The following is a 17,769-nucleotide window of genomic DNA, read 5'->3' as shown; positions in this document are numbered from 1 at the left end:
GGGGCGGAAGTGAAGGTGGGTCGGAGTGGCCATCATCAACGGGGCGGAAGTGGAGATGGGTCGGAGTGGCCATCATCAGCGGGGCGGAAGTGAAGGTGGGTCGGAGTGGCCATCATCAGCGGGGCGGAAGTGGAGATGGGTCGGAGTGGCCATCATCAGCGGGGTGGAAGAGAGGGTGGGTCAGAACGGCCGTCGCGCCAAGTCTTCAGCGCCGCGCTGACGTGTCACAACGTCCCTCCCCTTCAGCTAAAGGGGAGGGCCACTGCGAACTCTGCAGCCACTTCAGTGGCAAACACCGGCCACCAGAGAGGGTTTCAGCCAGGCCAGCTGCCTGGCACCCAAGAGGGGATGCCAGGCTGCCTGTTGGAGGCCTGGCCGAATCCGAGGGCATAATTGTCAGCCCGACCTGACAGCCGACAAGAAAAAATAAAATGGAGCTGCCGGCAGTGTGACCTCCCCTTTAAGGGCAGTCGCATCACCCAGCCACAGACAGCCCCCCGCTGGGGAAAGTGCTCAGTGGTACTGACTAGCAGCAATTTCCCACGGGATAATTTCCCATGGGGGTTGGAAAGCAGATCACTGCTGGGCGGTAAGGGGTCAGCGCGTACCTGACGCAGTGGGAAAATGGGCGGGGCTGTCCCGTACACCACCTGAAAAATAAAGGAGGGAAATTTACAAAATGTCGGCCCCTCCACGTTGATTGAGTGGTGAATCCTTTCCGAGCCATAGCTGCTTCTTTGAGGCGATCACAGTTCTTATAGAAAGGGTAAATTTCGGCCCCATGGTGTCTTTCCTCCACAAACTTACCACTCTTTCTGCAAAGGCGAACCTTTTGACAACAGTTTAAGATTTTCCTATTTATATATATATATATATAATATATATATATATAAATAACAAAGATGAAATTATCACAAATTATTTTGCTCTTTATTTCTGCAGCAGAAGTGTTTATACTTATCCTCCTACCCACATTTCTTTTATTCCTCATGTGAGGGCATTACACAGTGACTGCAGCCATGATGCCAGTTCCATTCGAACATAATATAAGAATTAGGCTTATGAATCAGGAGTAGGCTATATGGCCCCTCGAACCTGCTCCACCATTCAATAAGATCATGGCTGATCTTCGACCTCAACTCCACTTTCCCGCCCGATCCTCATATCCCTTGATTCCCCTCGAGTCCAACAATCTCTCTATCTCGAGTTGAATATATTCAATGACTCAGAACCCACAGCCCTTTGGGGTAGAGAATTCCAAAGATTTTCAGCCTTCTGAGTACAGAAATTCCTTCTCATCTCAGTCTTAATTGGCCGACCCCTTACCTTGAGACTATGCCCCCTAGTCCTCGAATCTCCAGCCAGGGGAAACAACCTCTCAGCATCAACCCTGTCAATACCCCTCAGAATCTTATATGTTTCAATGAGATCATCTCTCATTCTTCTAAACTGCAGAGAGTATAGGCCCTTACACCTCTTTCACTGCTCCAGTTGTGACCAGTTAACAGCACAGATTAAAGATCAATCCTGGGGCTCATCTGGTCTACATGGTACCAAGCACTGCAGAGCCAGACAGTGATGGATTTTATCTCATTTGGAGACGAAGGTGGGTGTATATGCTTCATCCAGCTGACAGCCCAGACCGAGTACAAATGAAATGTATCTCAACTGTGGATGAGCTGGATCTCAGCATTCATTGCTTTTCCTCACACGCACATATAAGAAAAAAAAATTTATCCTTTCAATATTTCAGTGTCTTATTATGCAGCTGCTACACCGTTGGCACTGTCTCGCAGCTAGCAAGTTTTCAGCTGTTCAGTATAGAAATCTGGAAAGGGGAAAAGGCTATCTGCCTCAAACAGCTCAATCCTTTTAAGCCATGGATGCAATACCTCGCAGCTTGCAGCGCACTTCATTGTGTTTTTGTTCTGAACTAATAGGCTCTGATGGGAGACAACACGAAGCAATAGAACAGATGTGACCTGCAGAGAGTAGTATGTGGTACAAACAAACGTTTTAGCAGAGATATTGTAGCGATGTGCTGCACTACGTTCTTTCAATAAAGCTCAGTAATTTCAGAATATTCCACACAGCTGGGAGTGAGCATTGTAAAGGCTCCATGTTGTGTAATAAGGGAGAAGAGCTGAATAAATAAAAGAAAATAGAATGTCTAAAGGATTTTTTTTCCCCCGTGGTGGATGAATGAACTGAGATTAAGAGCAGACGTAGTAAAAGCCAGCAGGAGGGGAATAGACCTAGCTGAACCTGCAGTTATACATCATAATAGAAGGTTTTGGAGGAGTTTAAACTATCAGGGATGCACAATGCACTCACTTAAAAAATATTCAATTGCAATTGATAAGTGCATTGCCAAAATTGTGTCAAAAAAATTCCTGCTCGAGTCAGGATCAGGCCTGGATTGAGTTTTCAGTAGAAAAAGACAAAAAAAACTGAATGCCGAAATTTTGAAATGAAAATGGAAAATACTGGAAATGAGCAGCATGAAAGAAAGAAAGATTGGTTACCGCTTCAGTTAGAAACCATTCATCAAGTCAGCTGAGGGAGATTTTCACTGGCTCCTCCAGATGGAAACAGGAAGATGTCCTGAAAATCGTGGGGGACAATTTACTGCCCTTCCCACCCCTGACAAACCCTATTTCCGCTCCCAATCTGGCTGATTTTATCTGAAAGGGGCCGACTGCTGGGAGGCCAGAGATGGTAAGGTAGCATAGTGGTTATGTTACTGGACTAGTAATCCAGAGGCCTGGATTAATAATTCAGCAGTCGGGGAATTTAAATTCAGTTAATCTGGAATTAAAAATCTACCAGATTGTTGCAAAAACCCAACTGGTTCACTAATGCCCTTTAGGGAAGGAACTCTGCCTGGTCTGGCCTACATGTGACTCCAGTCCCACACAAATGTGGTTCACTGTTAACTGCCCTCTGCCTGCAACTCTGTCGTATCCAGAAAAAACCTGCTATACTGCTACCTGCAACAGTTCAAGAAGGCGGCTCATCACCTCCTTCTCAAAGGCAATTAGGGATGAGCAATAAATGCTGCCTTGCCAGCGACGCCCACATCCCATAAATAAGTAAAGCCCATCTATTTCTGGCAGCATGCCATTTTAAAATACGAATTGGGTTTCTATGATGTAATGTGGGCCATTGCTGCCACAAGCTCGCCATCACCACCGCCCCTCCTCCACCCTTCCAGGATCTACCTTACAGCAGGCTATGTCTTCCTCTGGGCCACTGAGATTGTGCTCGCCTGGAGCCAATAAGCAGCAGCGGGGTGCCCATAGTCCTCTTAATGGACCAGGCCACCCACTGGCTAGCCAGTCCGACGTATGACAGTTAAAATTTGCACCAACTGAGTCTTGATGCTGGGCTCACAACCAGGGGTCACAGTCTAAGGATAAGGGGTAAGCCATTTCGGACCGAGATGAAGAGAAACTTCTTCACCTAGAGAGTGGTGAACCTGTGGAATTCTCTACCACAGAAAGTTGTTGAGGCCAATTCACTAAATATATTCAAAAAGGAGTTAGATGTAGTCCTTACTACTAGGGGGATCAAGGGGTATGGAGAGAAAGCAGGAATGGGGTACTGAAGTTTCATGTTTAGCCATGAACTCATTGAATGGCGATGCAGGCTCGAAGGGCCGAATGGCCTACTCCTGCACCTATTTTCTATGTTTCTATGTTTCTATATCCCCTTGTATTTTTGGGAGGTTATTCGTGTCTTCCTTAGTGAAGACAGAACCAAAGTTTTTGTTCAATTGGTCTGCCATTTCCTTGTTCCCCATTATGAATTCCCCTGATTCTGACTGCACAGGACCTACATTAGTCTTCTCTAATCTTTTTCTCTTCACATATCTATAGAAGCTTTTCAGTCAGTTTTTATGTTCCCTGCAAGCTTACTCTCATATTCTATTTTCCCCTTCCTAATTAAACCTTAGTCCTCCTCTGCTGAATTCTAAATTTCACCTAGTCCTCAGGTTTGCTGCTTTTCCTGGCCTCTTCCTTAGATTTAACACTTTCCCTAATTTCTCTTGTTAGCCACAGTTGAGCCACCTTCCCTTTTTTATTCTTACGCCACGCAGGGATGTACAATTGTTGTACAAGCAAAGACTCTAATATATCTCCTTCCCCATGGCCAGGGAGAAACAGTTGGTGTGCCAGGCCAGATTTGCCCAGATTGCAAGGTTCCCCAGGGTGCAGGGGACTATCAACTGCACACATGTTGAATTAAGGGCGCCACAGTACTATCCAGGACTATTTATCAACAGAAATGGATACCACATCCTCAATGTGTAGCTGGTGTGTGACTACCAGCGAAGGATCCTACCAGTTGATGCCAGGTATCCAGGCAGCTCCCATGATGCTTTCATTGTGCACCAGAGCAGTGTGCCCACCCTTTTCACCAGCCCAAACCAGGACTGTGGGTGGCTGCTTGGCCCTATCCATTTGGCTGCTCACTCCACTTCGCAACCCCTGGACTGCGGCCGAGCATGCCTGCGATGGAGCTCATTCTGACACCAGGTGCATCATTGAGCACTGCATTTGCATACTGAAATAAAGGTTCCGTTGTCTGGACAGCTCTCGTGTCGCATTGCAGTACTTGTCTGAGCGGGTGTCCGTCTTTGTAGTCGCTTGCTGCATTTTGCATACCCTGGCTGTCATGAGGGGACAGCAGCTGGAGGTCAATCCACAGTACCACTGCAGGAGGAGGCACAGCAGCAGCAGGAGGAGGATGAGGAGGTGGTGGAGGACCAGGATGTGTGTGGCGAGGCACCCAGGAGGCGTCGTTGCCATCCCAACCCTGCAAGGGAAGTCCAGACATGTCTGATTGCTGCTCGATTCAGATAACTTCAACCCCACATGAGCCTTCAGCTTCTACTTTCCATGGCCATTCCAATGAGTGTCTTCATACATAATTGCCCACCATCACATTATACACCTGCCCAGATATAGGCGCAGAAAATAAAGATTTAATACATCATCAAAATCAGTCCAAACAGCTCAGACAACAAAAAACAGTGCACAAAAGTAACATCTATACATCATTTCTTACTCTTGTGCATCTCCTTATAACCCTTTCACGCGTGCCTACCCTGCTACTGCGTCTCAGTGTCTCCCCTGTGGCTGCCTCATGGGCCTGGGAAGGCTGCTGTCTTCCCTGTGTGGAAGCTGCAATGTCCAGTCGCCCTCGAGTAGCTTTGGTCTTGGAAGGCCCGGCTGCGGACTGGTCAGCACCCTTCTGGGAGGGTTCAGTCTTGCTTAGTTCTGGCGAGGCCATGAGTGAAGGCACTGGCAGAGTGAAAGGTCTGGGGCCAGGCCCGAGGAGCCTGAGCCACTCACCGGGGGCGGCACATCACCATTAATCTGAGAGAGCTCATGTCGGTGCTGTGGTGCCACATCCAAAGGTCCCTCATGCACCGAGGTGGACCCAGCCGCGAAGGCTACACTGAGGTGTCAGGAGGCATCCAGCTGAGACTGCATGAGAGCAGCCAGAGCTGCAGCCATCCTCTACAAAGCAGCACCAATATGCTCATTCCCTCATGCCTGTGCTGCAATGGCAGCTGCCACATCACCTACAGGTTTTGGCCTCACAGCTGGATCCGCACGGTAAATCTGGGCAATCTGCACACTGGCAATGATGGGCTTCATGGAGTGCGCAGAGTTGCTGACAATGCGGGAGGTGGACCCCTCCACACTCCTCACCATTTCCGACAGCCTTTCCGGCACCCTTACCAGTGCCCACAACATCTGGGAATGCATGGCCTCCACCCTCCTCTCATAAGTCCCAACATCGATGGGCTCATCTGAGTCCTCCTCGGCAGAACTCCAGTGCGGACTCGCCCCCCCCCCGGAGAGGTGGCACCTGAGGTTGCCTAACCCCGTCACAATGCTGTAGCCCTCTAGGCCCCGGTGGAACACCCGGTGCAGACCCCTGTTCAATGTTAACTAGATCGGACCGCGCACTCCCAGTATCTGAGCTGGCGCGTGTGGGTGCAAGCAGTGACGCGGTGTTGCCAACACTGTTCTCCTCTTCTTCCTCCTCATGGGAGAGGTCCCCAAAAGATGTTGTGTATATATAACATAAGTATACTCCCTGTACACTCAATGTGCAGTTACATAAGACTACTGGATGTACCTTCACACTGTATGCTTGTACCACTAGAGGGTACAACTGGTGGAGACCTAGCGGTCACCTGTACACGACACCTGTACATAAAAGGAAACTCACCATGCTGTACCCTCACTCAGGAGTTATAATAAATGGACTAAGGTCACCATAGCTCACGTACAATACCTTACCTTGTGGAGTCATTACCAGAGCGCTTATAGACATAATAACTGGCGGCGAGATTACGAATTTCCATGCGAAAATGGATAACCTTGGCACTTTTCAACAATTTGCCGATGGGGAAGATTGGGAGGCCTTTGTGGAACGGCTCGAACACTTCTTTATTGTGAATGACCTGGCGGGAGATAACCCGACCTCGCTGGCTGATAAGCGCAGAGCTATCCTGCTCACCAGTTGTGGGGCCACGAGCTATGGCCTCGTCAGGGATTTGCTTGCCCCAGCGAAGACAATGATCAAAACACATGTGGAGCTCGTAACGATGATACAGGAACAACTCAAACCTATCCTCACAGCCAGACACCGGTGCTACAACCAACGACGGCCCGAAGGCCAAGAAATCGCAAAATATACTGCAGACCTCAAACAATTGGCTGCACCGTGTGATTTTGGTGACCACCTCACCGAAGCGCTGCAGGGCATCTTCGTTATTGGAAGTGGTCATGAGGGCCTTCTCCACAAGCTGCTCTCGATGGATACCACGGTCACCCTGCAGAAGGAAATTAATGTGAGCTAGGCATTCTCTCGGCCTGCGATTCCAAGCGGATGTTTCACCCGCAGGACTCTAATCCGGCAAGTACTGTGAACCGACTGGCGCCTTTTCGAGGCAGGGCTGCTGAAAGCAGTCTCTGTCAGGGAAGAGAGAACAGAACCCCGAGTCCCACAACCCTGAGTCTGCCACATGGGGCCAAGCGGCTAACCCCATGCTGGCGCTGTGGAAGAAATTACAGGGCCCACCAGTGCCACTATAAAGACTATACATGCAAAAGCTGTAACACAAAGGGCCAACTCCAGTGAATGTGCAAAAGAAATCGTACTCACCGAGTCAAAAAAGAGTAGGCCAGTCGTCCGGACTCCAGCGACGATGAAGAGAGAGTCCATGAGGCAGCTCAGCCCCACGATGAGGTGTACGGAGTGTTTAGCTGTACCACCGACAGTTCCCCGTTGAAAATGGAAGTCGAAATCAACGGTGTTCCAGTCACGATGGAATGGACACAGGGGCGAGCCAGTCACTGATGAATCAGGCAGTCTTTGAGAAACTCTGGGCCAATCTAATCGAACGATCTAAAATGATCCCGATCCAAGTGAAGCTGCTCACCTATACAAACGACACCATCCCAGTCATTGACAGTCCCATGACGGCGTGATGCACACGTCACCTTTGTGGACCGTTACTGGTGATGGTCCAATGCTATTAGGAAGAAGATGGATGAAAAAGATTCGTTGGAGCTGGGAAAACCTCCAAACTCCAGCGATCGACGTCCTCCGCAGCCTCGAAGTTGGATCCAGTACGGCACCAGAAAAACCAGCCACTCAACTCGATTGCGTGGAGACGACCCAGACCTCTCAACCCAACTGCGAGATGATCCAGCCGAAACGACCCGACGTCATCTTCCAGGCTCCAGTGGCAGGACTTTGGAGGAAGAAAATCGGTGCAAAAGGCAACTTTCCTGCTTCCATGGCAGAACCTGGGGAGAAAAGGAGCCGACCTTGTGGAGAGAAAGAAGATGGCGCCCGAACCACGAGGTGAAGCGCCTGAAGTAAAGGTGGCGGCGGCCAGACCACGAGGGGCAGCGTTGATGGAGCAACACGTGATGCCGAGCAGCAAACCGGATTGGGGTAAAGATTGCAAGGCCCTCTTAAAGGAGACTGGCAACCCATCATAATTAAAGGGACAGTTCCACTCTATACAGCGATGCCGGTGATACATATGTAAGAGATGTAACTGACAAATTCAAGTTTGTAAATGTAACTAACCATGATTAACTATGATTGCGGTCGGAACCAATGTATTGTGAGAGTAAATGAAGTGATGATGTGCGATGCCGGGTTCTACATGCATGCCAACAAAATCAAGGTCAACCTCCCGTCAGAAGCACCCAGGTCTAGTAGGCTACCCAACCATGTAGCCTGCGCCTCCGGGACAAATGTGATGCCCCAGGGAGCGTGGCCACACACAGAGGGAGCATACCAGCTGCAGGGCCAGTGATCAGCGGACAGCAAAGGCACCACTACCGGTACCCTGCCCCTGATCAGCTCTACTTCTCAGCCACCAGGGCCAGTACTGGAAGCAGGAAGCTTGCATCCTCCAGCTTTTCCTATGGGACCTGGGATGACCAGGCTCCCACTATCGCTGAAGGGCATCAAAGCGACACCGCAGCCCTCAAAGGAGGACAGGGAGGCCATACACTCCTGTGGCTCTGCCCACCACTAAGCAACAACAAAGGCCCTGAGACTCAGCCATTGACTCTGGATCAGTTCCTATCGAGTGGAGGGTAGCCAATGTAACCCCACTTTTTAAAAAAGGAGGGAGAGAGAAAACAGGGAATTATAGACTGGTCAGCCTGACATCGGTAGTGGGTAAAATGATGGAATCAATGACTAAGGATGTCATAGCAGCGCATTTGGAAAGAGGTGACATGATAGGTCCAAGTCAGCATGGATTTGTGAAAGGGAAATCATGCTTGACAAATCTTCTGGAATTTTTTGAGGATGTTTCCAGTCGAGTGGACAAGGGAGAACCAGTTGATGTGGTATTTTTGGACTTTCAGAAGGTTTTCGACAAGGTCCCACACAAGAGATTAATGTGCAAAGTTGAAGCACATGGGATTGGGGGTAGTGTGCTGATATGGATTGAGAACTGGTTGTCAGACAGGAAGCAAAGAGCAGGAGTAAATGGGTACTTTTCAGAATGGCAGGCAGTGACTAGTGGGGTACCGTAAGGTTCTGTGCTGGGGCCCCAGCTGTTTACACTGTACATTAATGATTTAGACAAGGGGATTAAATGTAGTATCTCCAAATTTGCGGATGACACTAAGTTGGGTGGCAGTGTGAGCTGCGAGGAGGATGTTATGAGGCTGCAGAGCGACTTGGATAGGTTAGGTGAGTGGGCAAATGCATGGCAGATGAAATATAATGTGGATAAATGTGAGGTTATCCACTTTGGTGGTAAAAACAGAGAGACAAACTATTATCTGAATGGTGACAGATTAGGAAAAGGGGAGGTGCAACGAGACCTGGGTGTCATGGTACATCAGTCATTAAAGGTTGGCATGCAGGTACAGCAGGGTTAAGAAAGCAAATGGCATGTTGGCCTTCATAGCGAGGGGATTTGAGTACAGGGGCAGGGAGGTGTTGCTACAGTTGTACAGGGCCTTGGTGAGGCCACACCTGGAGTATTTTGTACAGTTTTGGTCTCCTAACCTGAGGAAGGACATTCTTGCTATTGAGGGAGTGCAGCGAAGGTTCACCAGACTGATTCCCGGGATGGCGGGACTGACCTATCAAGAAAGACTGGATCAACTGGGCTTGTATTCACTGGAGTTCAGAAGAATGAGAGGGGATCTCATAGAAACGTTTAAAATTCTGACGGGTTTAGACAGGTTAGATGCAGGAAGAATGTTCCCAATGTTGGGGAAGTCCAGAACCAGGGGTCACAGTCTAAGGATAAGGGGTAAGCCATTTAGGACCGAGATGAGGAGAAGCTTCTTCACCCAGAGAGTGGTGAATCTGTGGAATTCTCTACCACAGAAAGTTGTTGAGGCCAATTCACTAAATATATTCAAAAAGGAGTTAGATGAAGTCCTTACTACTAGGGGGATCAAGGGGTATGGCGAGAAAGCAGGAATGGGGTACTGAAGTTGCATATTCAGCCATGAACTCATTGAATGGCGGTGCAGGCTAGAAGGGCAGAATGGCCTACTCCTGCACATATTTTCTATGTTTCTATGTTTCTATGTTTCTATGTTTCAGCCAGGTGAGCGATCCAAGCCCACCCAGCTGGCAGGGGGCGCAGCGCTGCCATCAGACAACCTGGACACAGTCCGGCCATTCTGAACTAGTGTCCTCACCCACTCGCAGGGCTCAGTGCTGGGACCCCAGCTCTTTACATTTTACATCAACGATTTAGATGAAGGAATAGAGTGTGATATCTCCAAGTTTGCAGATGACACTAAACTGGGTGGCGGTGTGAGCTGTGAGGAGGATGCTAAGAGGCTGCAGGGTGACTTGGACATGTTCGGTGAGTGGGCAAATGCATGGCAGATGCAGTATAATGTGGATAAATGTGAGGTTATCCACTTTGGGAGCAAAAACAGGAAGACGGAATATTATCTGAATGGCGGCAGACTAGGAAAAGGGGAGGCGCAACGAGACCTGGGTGTCATGGTACAGCAGTCATTGAAAGTGGGCACGCAGGTACAGCAGGCGGTGAAGAAGGCAAATGGTATATTGGCCTTCACAGCTAGGGGATTTGAGTATAGGAGCAGGGAGGTCTTACTGCAGTTGTACAGGGCCTTCGGGCCCAAGTTTCTGCATCTGGTGAAAACGGCGCACTTCCGAGACTTACGTGACCTGCCTGGGCTCGAAGGTGCGCCGGAATATTCTGCAGCAATTCTCGGGTCCTCCTGGACCATGGCGTGGAGTGGCGTAGTCTCCCTGGGGAGGAGACTGCCTGCAGGCGGAGGTGGCTAGGGATCACGCCTTCTTCTCAGAGCCGGCAGCGTTGCGCAGGCGCGCTGGAGCATGCTCACCTGCGCAATGGCTCGGGAGAGCGTGAGTACCGGGGTGGGGGGGGAGCGTGGGTACCGGTGGGGAGGGGAGCTTGGGTATCGGGGGCGGAGGGGGGCGTGGGTACCGGGAGGGGGTGGGGGGCGCGTGGCAACTGGGGTGGGGAGGGGGGGCGCGTGGCAACCGGGGTGGGGAGGGGGGGAGCTTGGCAACCAGGGGCGGGAGTGGGGGAAGCGTGGCAACAGATGGAGAGGGGAGCGTTGCAAGGGATGGAGGGGGGAGCGTGGCAACAGGGATGGAGGAGCGTGGGTTGGGGGGCACTCGATGATCGAAGGGCAGGAGGAGAGAGCAGGTGTGCCTCCTTCCAGCCTCTCCCCCACACCCCCCACACACACCCACCCCCCACATCCCCCGCATCGCCCCCCCCACACACACATACACCCCCACCCCCATCACCGCCCTCCACACCCCCCCCACGCCCCCCCCACACGCGCCCACACACGTCCCCACACACCCCCCCACACCCCCACACACATACCCACACACCACCCCCCCACACACACACCCCAACCCCCCCACACACACACCCGCCCACACACACACACACACACACACACACACCCACACACACGCCCACACACACACTATCCCGCCCCACCCCACCCACACACACACCCCTCCCACCCCCTCACACACACACCCACACACACACCCTCCCATCCCCCCCCACACACACACCCCTCCCACCCCCTCACACACACACCCACACACACACCCTCCCATCCCCCCCCACACACACACACCCCTCCCACCCACCCCGACACACACACCCCCGTCCCACCCTCCACACACACAGCCCCCTCCCATCCCCCCCACACACACACACCCCTCCCATCCCCCCCACACACACATCCCCTCCCACCCCCCCCCACACACACCCACCCCCCGCACCCCTCACTGTCAGATACAGAGAGAGAAATTGACAGAGACACCTTCCCTTCACATAAAGGTAGGACTTCTATTTTTTATTGATTGATTACTTATTACTTTGGTCTTGGTGCTTTAGGTGCAGGGTTCCTGCTATTTTTTATTAATTAATTGCTTATTACTTTTTGTGCTTCGTTTAGTGCTTGGTGCTTTAAATGTACTTTGCTTCTTTAATGTTGTTGTGAAGGTGTTTATGGAAACTCCTCTAACTTCCCTTACCCCCCACTGTTGTGATGTTGATGTGTCCTTTGTGTTTAATGCTTCCCACCCGCCGTCTCTGGCTGTGCCTGCACTAAACTTAACTCGAGGTAAGGTTTTTCAGAACTTACAAAAGTGGACACTTACTCCATCCTAAGTTAGTTTGTAGTAAGTTTTCACTGCCGAAACTTGCAAAACAGGCCTGAGTGGCTGGACACACCCCCTTTTGAAAAAAAAATACCTTACCTAAAGCCAACCTAAACTAACTCACTAGAACTGGAGCAAACTAATATCCGAGAATTGCAATTTCTAACATACTCCAAACTAAACTAGTTGCTCCAAAAAACTAGGAGCAACACCACCCAAATCTTGGGCCCATTGTGAAGCCTCACCTGGAATATTGTGTTCAGTTTTGGTCTCCTAGTCTGAGGAAGGACGTTCTTGCTATTGAGGGAGTGCAGCAAAGGTTCACCAGATTGATTCCAGGGATGGCTGGGCTGTCATATGAGGAGAGACTGGATCAACTCGGCCTTTATTCACTGGAGTTTAGAAGGATGAGAGGGGATCTCATAGAAACATATAAGATTCTGACGGGGCTGGACAGGTTAGATGCGGGAAGAATGTTCCCGATGTTGGGGAAGTCCAGAACCAGGGGACATAGTCTTAGGATAAGGGGTAGGCCATTTAGGACTGAGATGAGGAGAAACTTCTACACTCAGAGAGTTGTTAACCTGTGGAATTCCCTGCCGCAGAGAGTTGTTGATGCCAGTTCACTGGATATATTCAAGAGGGAGTTAGATATGGCTCTTACGGTTAAGGGGATCAAGGGGTATGGAGAGAAGGCAGGAAAGGGGTACTGAAGGATTGATCAGCCATGATCTTATTGAATGGCGGTGCAGGCTCGAAGGGCTGAATGGCCTACACCTGCACCTATTTTTCTATGTTTCTATGTTTCTACACAACCCAGGTGCAAAACTGTGATGCCAGGTATGTACCTTACCTGTCAAATGTATTTGTTCCACTACAGCAGAACCCAAACAGTGATGTAATTAATCCTCTGTTTTTTTTTTGTTCTTTCTTTCTGTACATGTATGCACATGTAGGTGCTGAGCGACACACATTGTTGTGTTTTTAACCCCTTATAACCTGTATAACAACTGACCACCAGAGGGCCCACCTGTTGCAGTCCCAAGGGATCCCAGCATCCCTTGGGAGCACTGTATATAAGCAGGCCACTCACGAGGTACCTGCACTCTGGAGTCTTATTAAAGGAGCTAAGGTCACACTTGTTCATTGTACACAGTACTCAGTTTCATCCTTTATTATGAGTGTATCAATTGGCAACAAGGTAACGAACAACCGCCGAAAATGCAAAGAACAGTCGGTATCCTGGAGAAGATCTCAGAAGGGGACAATTGGGAGCCTTCGTGGAGAGACTCGGCCAATACTTCGTGGCCAATGGGCTGGAAGGCGACAAGAATGCTACCAAACGAAGGGCGACTCTCCTAACTGTCTGTGGGACAACAACCTATGGCCTCATGAAGAATCTCCTGGCTCCGTCAAAACCAACAGGGAAATCCTACAAAGAATTGTGTACGCTAATCCAGGAGCACCTAAATCCTAAGGAAAACGTTTTGATGGCCACTATTGAAAGCCTACGAGCCATGTTTGCCACGCACGGCTTGCCTGATGTCCTAGTCAACGTCAATGGGCCATGCTTCACCAGTGCTGAATTCAAGGAATTCATGACCCTCAATGGGATCAAACACGTCACATCTGCCCCGTTCAAACCTGCATCCAGCGGCCAGGCAGAACGGGCAGTTCAGACCATCAAGCAAAGTTTGAGTGTCGGAAGGCTCCCTGCAGACCCGGCTGCTGCTCAGCTACTGCACCAGACCCCACTCACTCACCGGGGTTCCCCCAGCCAAGCTGCTCATGAAATGGGTGCTAAAAACATAGCTCTCCTTTGTCCATCATGATCTCTATGATCACATGGAGGGCAAGCGGCATCAACAAAGTGTGTACCATGACTGTGCAAATTTGTCACACGATATTGAGATCAATGATCCTGTATTTGTGCTCAATTATGGACATGGTCCCAAATGGCTCACTGGCATGGTCACAGCCAAAGAGGGGAGTAGGGTGTTTCAGGTTAAATTGGCCAATGGACAAACGCACAGAAAACATTTCAAATTGCGGTTCACCAACAGCTACGAACAACCCGAAGAAGACACCACCAACTTTGACCCTTCAACACACACACAAGTGGCAACTGACATCATGGTTGACTACGAAGCCAAACTCATCATCCCCAGCAGCCTGGCACTGCCGACTGCCCAACAGCCCAGTAAAGAATTGACCAACTCACCCACACCCGCAGTTGTACCGAGTCGATCGACAAGGGAGCGAAAAGTCCCAGATTATTTCACCTTGTAAATAAGTGTACTACTTCACGGGGGAGTGATGTTATGTATTTAACTTCTTGTAACCTGTATGACACCTGACCACCAGAGGGCCCACCTGTTGGAGTCCCAAGGGATTCCAGCATCCTTTGGGAGCATGGTATATAAGCAGGTCATCCATGAGGAGTCTTATTAAAGGAGCTTAGGTCACACTTGCTCATTGTACACAGTACTCAGTTTCATCCTTTATTATGAGTGTACCACACATGGTCTATGTATGGGGGGTGGGAAGGGGGAATGGATGTATGTAGCCATGGACACACATGGATCACACCCAGAACCCACTCAACCTCCATTGCAACCTCAAACCATCCACTGCTGACCATTTCCCAATATTGTGACAATGAAGACTTGGGGATCAACAGGGAGAGAACCTAGCCAAAGCATAGACAAGGTGCAAGGGCTTTGGGCACTCAAGTTTCAGCCAGAGTACATAATGCAAAGGCCAGTGGCACAAAACTTAGGGGAGAGTGATGTTGTGTATGTATAATATAAGTATACTCCCTGTACACTCAATGTACAGTTACATAAGACTACCGGATGTACCTTCACACTGTATACACCATACTTGTACCACAAGATGGTGCAACTGGTGGAGACCTAGGGATCACCTGTACACGACAGGTAACCAGGTATAAAAGGGAGCTCACCATGCTGTACCCTCACTCAGGAGCTGCAATAAATGGACTAAGGTCACCACAGTTCAAGTACAATACCTTGCCTCGTGGAGTCATTACTATAGACATAATAGGTGGAGTGAGATCCAGGATGTCAGCAATCCTTCAGTGTCATCAATGTTGCCAGCATGTAGATATATGTCAGTGCCAGCAAGGATCTCCTCCAGGCCTTGCAACAGTGTCTCAGGAGCATCTTGTCCCTACCTCGGCTGCCACTCGACCTCTGATCTGCAAGCATCAATGGGAGAAGGGCTGCCGTGAGGGCGAGGTGGGTAATTTATGCATGAAGCCTGCAGCTAACACACTTACAGAAGGAAAGACCCAGTGTGTGCTGTCACTTTCAGGGAGACATAACATTAAAGGAGGGCCTCACTTACCCATGCTGCCCATATCGGCGGCATTAGTATCAGAGCCCACAGAGGGGGGGTCTCACCTGCAAGCATAAATGGGAGAATGGCTGCCGTGAGGGAGAGGTGGGGAATTTACACATGGAGGCTGAAACTAGCACACTTTCAGAGGGAAAAGCACAGTTGGAGCTGGAGCATTCAGGAAGAGAAAGCATTAAAGAAGTGCTTCACTTACCCTCATCGGCATCGGCATTGCCGTGGGCCACAGGGAAGGCACCATGTCTGCCGACGAGCACCTCCACCTTTGCCTCCAACGGTGTGAGGATTTGAATGTGGGCCTCGCCACCACCTGTCCTCCTTAGCTCCATGCGATGATGTGCTAGTTTGGCCTGCAAGACAAAGTATAGTTGGTTTGTAGCACCATGACGATGTATCAGAAATGAGAGCACAAGTGCGTGGCCCTGACATGCAGCTGTCAATGTGAGATGAGAGGTCCTCCATTGCGAGCACACATATTTATAGAGGAGTCAGCTATGAAATGCTGCTTCAGTGACTAAAGAGTGAAGGTGGGAAATAAGAGAAGGGTGAAGGAGAGGCTCGCAGATGGAAGGTAAGCAGTTGGTGCAATAGGTACAGGTGCAGCGTCCCGAATCCAGAACCCTCGGGACCGAGACCATTCCGGATTTTGTGTTTTGCCGGATTTTGGAACGTCTTTCTGATGGCACAAATCCAGAAACACCCGAGCCCAGGTTCGGGTATTTCCGGATTTCGGAATGTCAGAAGAGGGGGGCGGGGGGTGGGGAGGCGGGGGGGATAGAGAGGGGTTGCTCGTCAATGATCTGTTTGGGTGGCCGGTTGGGGTCTCGCTGCCGTGGGGTTGTTAGGGCGGGCCCCCCCCCCCACCGTCGAGGACCTGATCGGATTTTGGAGGTTGAACCTGTACTCACTTTCAGCAAACGAATGATGTCATTCGGCTTTTTCCGGCATTGGGTCGCTGTCTGATTATATATGGAGGTCCCCAACACCTCGATTGCAATCTCCCTCCAGCCATTGCTGAATACTTGTCGAGTTGGTCTCCCTGAGTCTGAATAAAGGACTCTCCTCCTCCCCTCGACACCCTGAAGGATGGTCTCCAGCCCAGAATCAGAGAATTGCCTTGCCCTCCTTCCCACATCAGCACCAGCACCAGCCATGACCTATACTGAAAGGCCTTCCCTCCTCAGGACCTAGCTGCAAACCCTGGCCTTTAAGATCGCCAGGGAGCAGCTGGCTCATTGGATACACATCATCATAAGGGTGAATTTCCCCGCGCAAATAGCACCCCAATCAACCCACCCACACCGCTGCAAAGTGCCAATTCGGAAGGACAATTAATGCTGGAGGATATTTTTTCAAAGACAAGGTGAATATCGCTCCATTGGCTGCTGCAACCATAGCAGCGGTAATCATGGTAAAAAGGCACTGAATTTTGGCTCCATAGTGTCAACTAACCATCTATTCTTTATTTACCTCATCCTCTCTTTTACTCGCTTCACCTTTCGTGATATTCTGCACTGGAGCCTTAAATCTTCACCTACGTTTCTCAATTAAAGAAAGTATTGCATTTATACATTAACATAAAATAGCTCAATATCTATCCACTTTACATTGTTTTACAATTTATATACTAGTGTGTGCTTCCTACTAAACCAGGAAAATACAGGGATTATTTCCAAGTTTGCAAATGACACTAAGCTGGGTGGCGGTGTGAGCTGCGAGGAGGACGTTAAGAGGCTGCAGGATGACTTGGACAGGTTAGGTAAGTGGGCAAATGCATGGCAGATGCAGTATAATGTGGATAAATGTGAGGTTATCCACTTTGGTGGCAAAAACAGGAAGACAGAATATTATCTGAATGGTGACAGATAAGGAAAAGGGGAGGTGCAACGAGATCTGGGTGTCATGGTACATCAGTCATTGAAGTTTGGCATTCAGGTACAGCAGGCGGCGAAGAAGGCAAATGGCATGTTGGCCTTCATAGCGAGAGGATTTGAGTATCGGAGCAGGGAGGTCTTATTGCAGTTGTACAGGGCCTTGGTGAGGCCACACCTGGAATATTGTGTTCAGTTTTGGTCCCCTAATCTGAGGAAGGATGTTCTTGCTATTGAAGGAGTACAGCGAAGGTTCACCAGATTGATTCCTGGGATAGCAGGACTGACATATGAGGAGAGACTGGATCAACTGGGC

Source organism: Pristiophorus japonicus, chromosome 1 (genome assembly GCF_044704955.1).
Source record: "Pristiophorus japonicus isolate sPriJap1 chromosome 1, sPriJap1.hap1, whole genome shotgun sequence".
Classification (NCBI taxonomy): domain Eukaryota; kingdom Metazoa; phylum Chordata; class Chondrichthyes; family Pristiophoridae; genus Pristiophorus; species Pristiophorus japonicus.
This window is presented reverse-complemented; position numbering follows the sequence as displayed.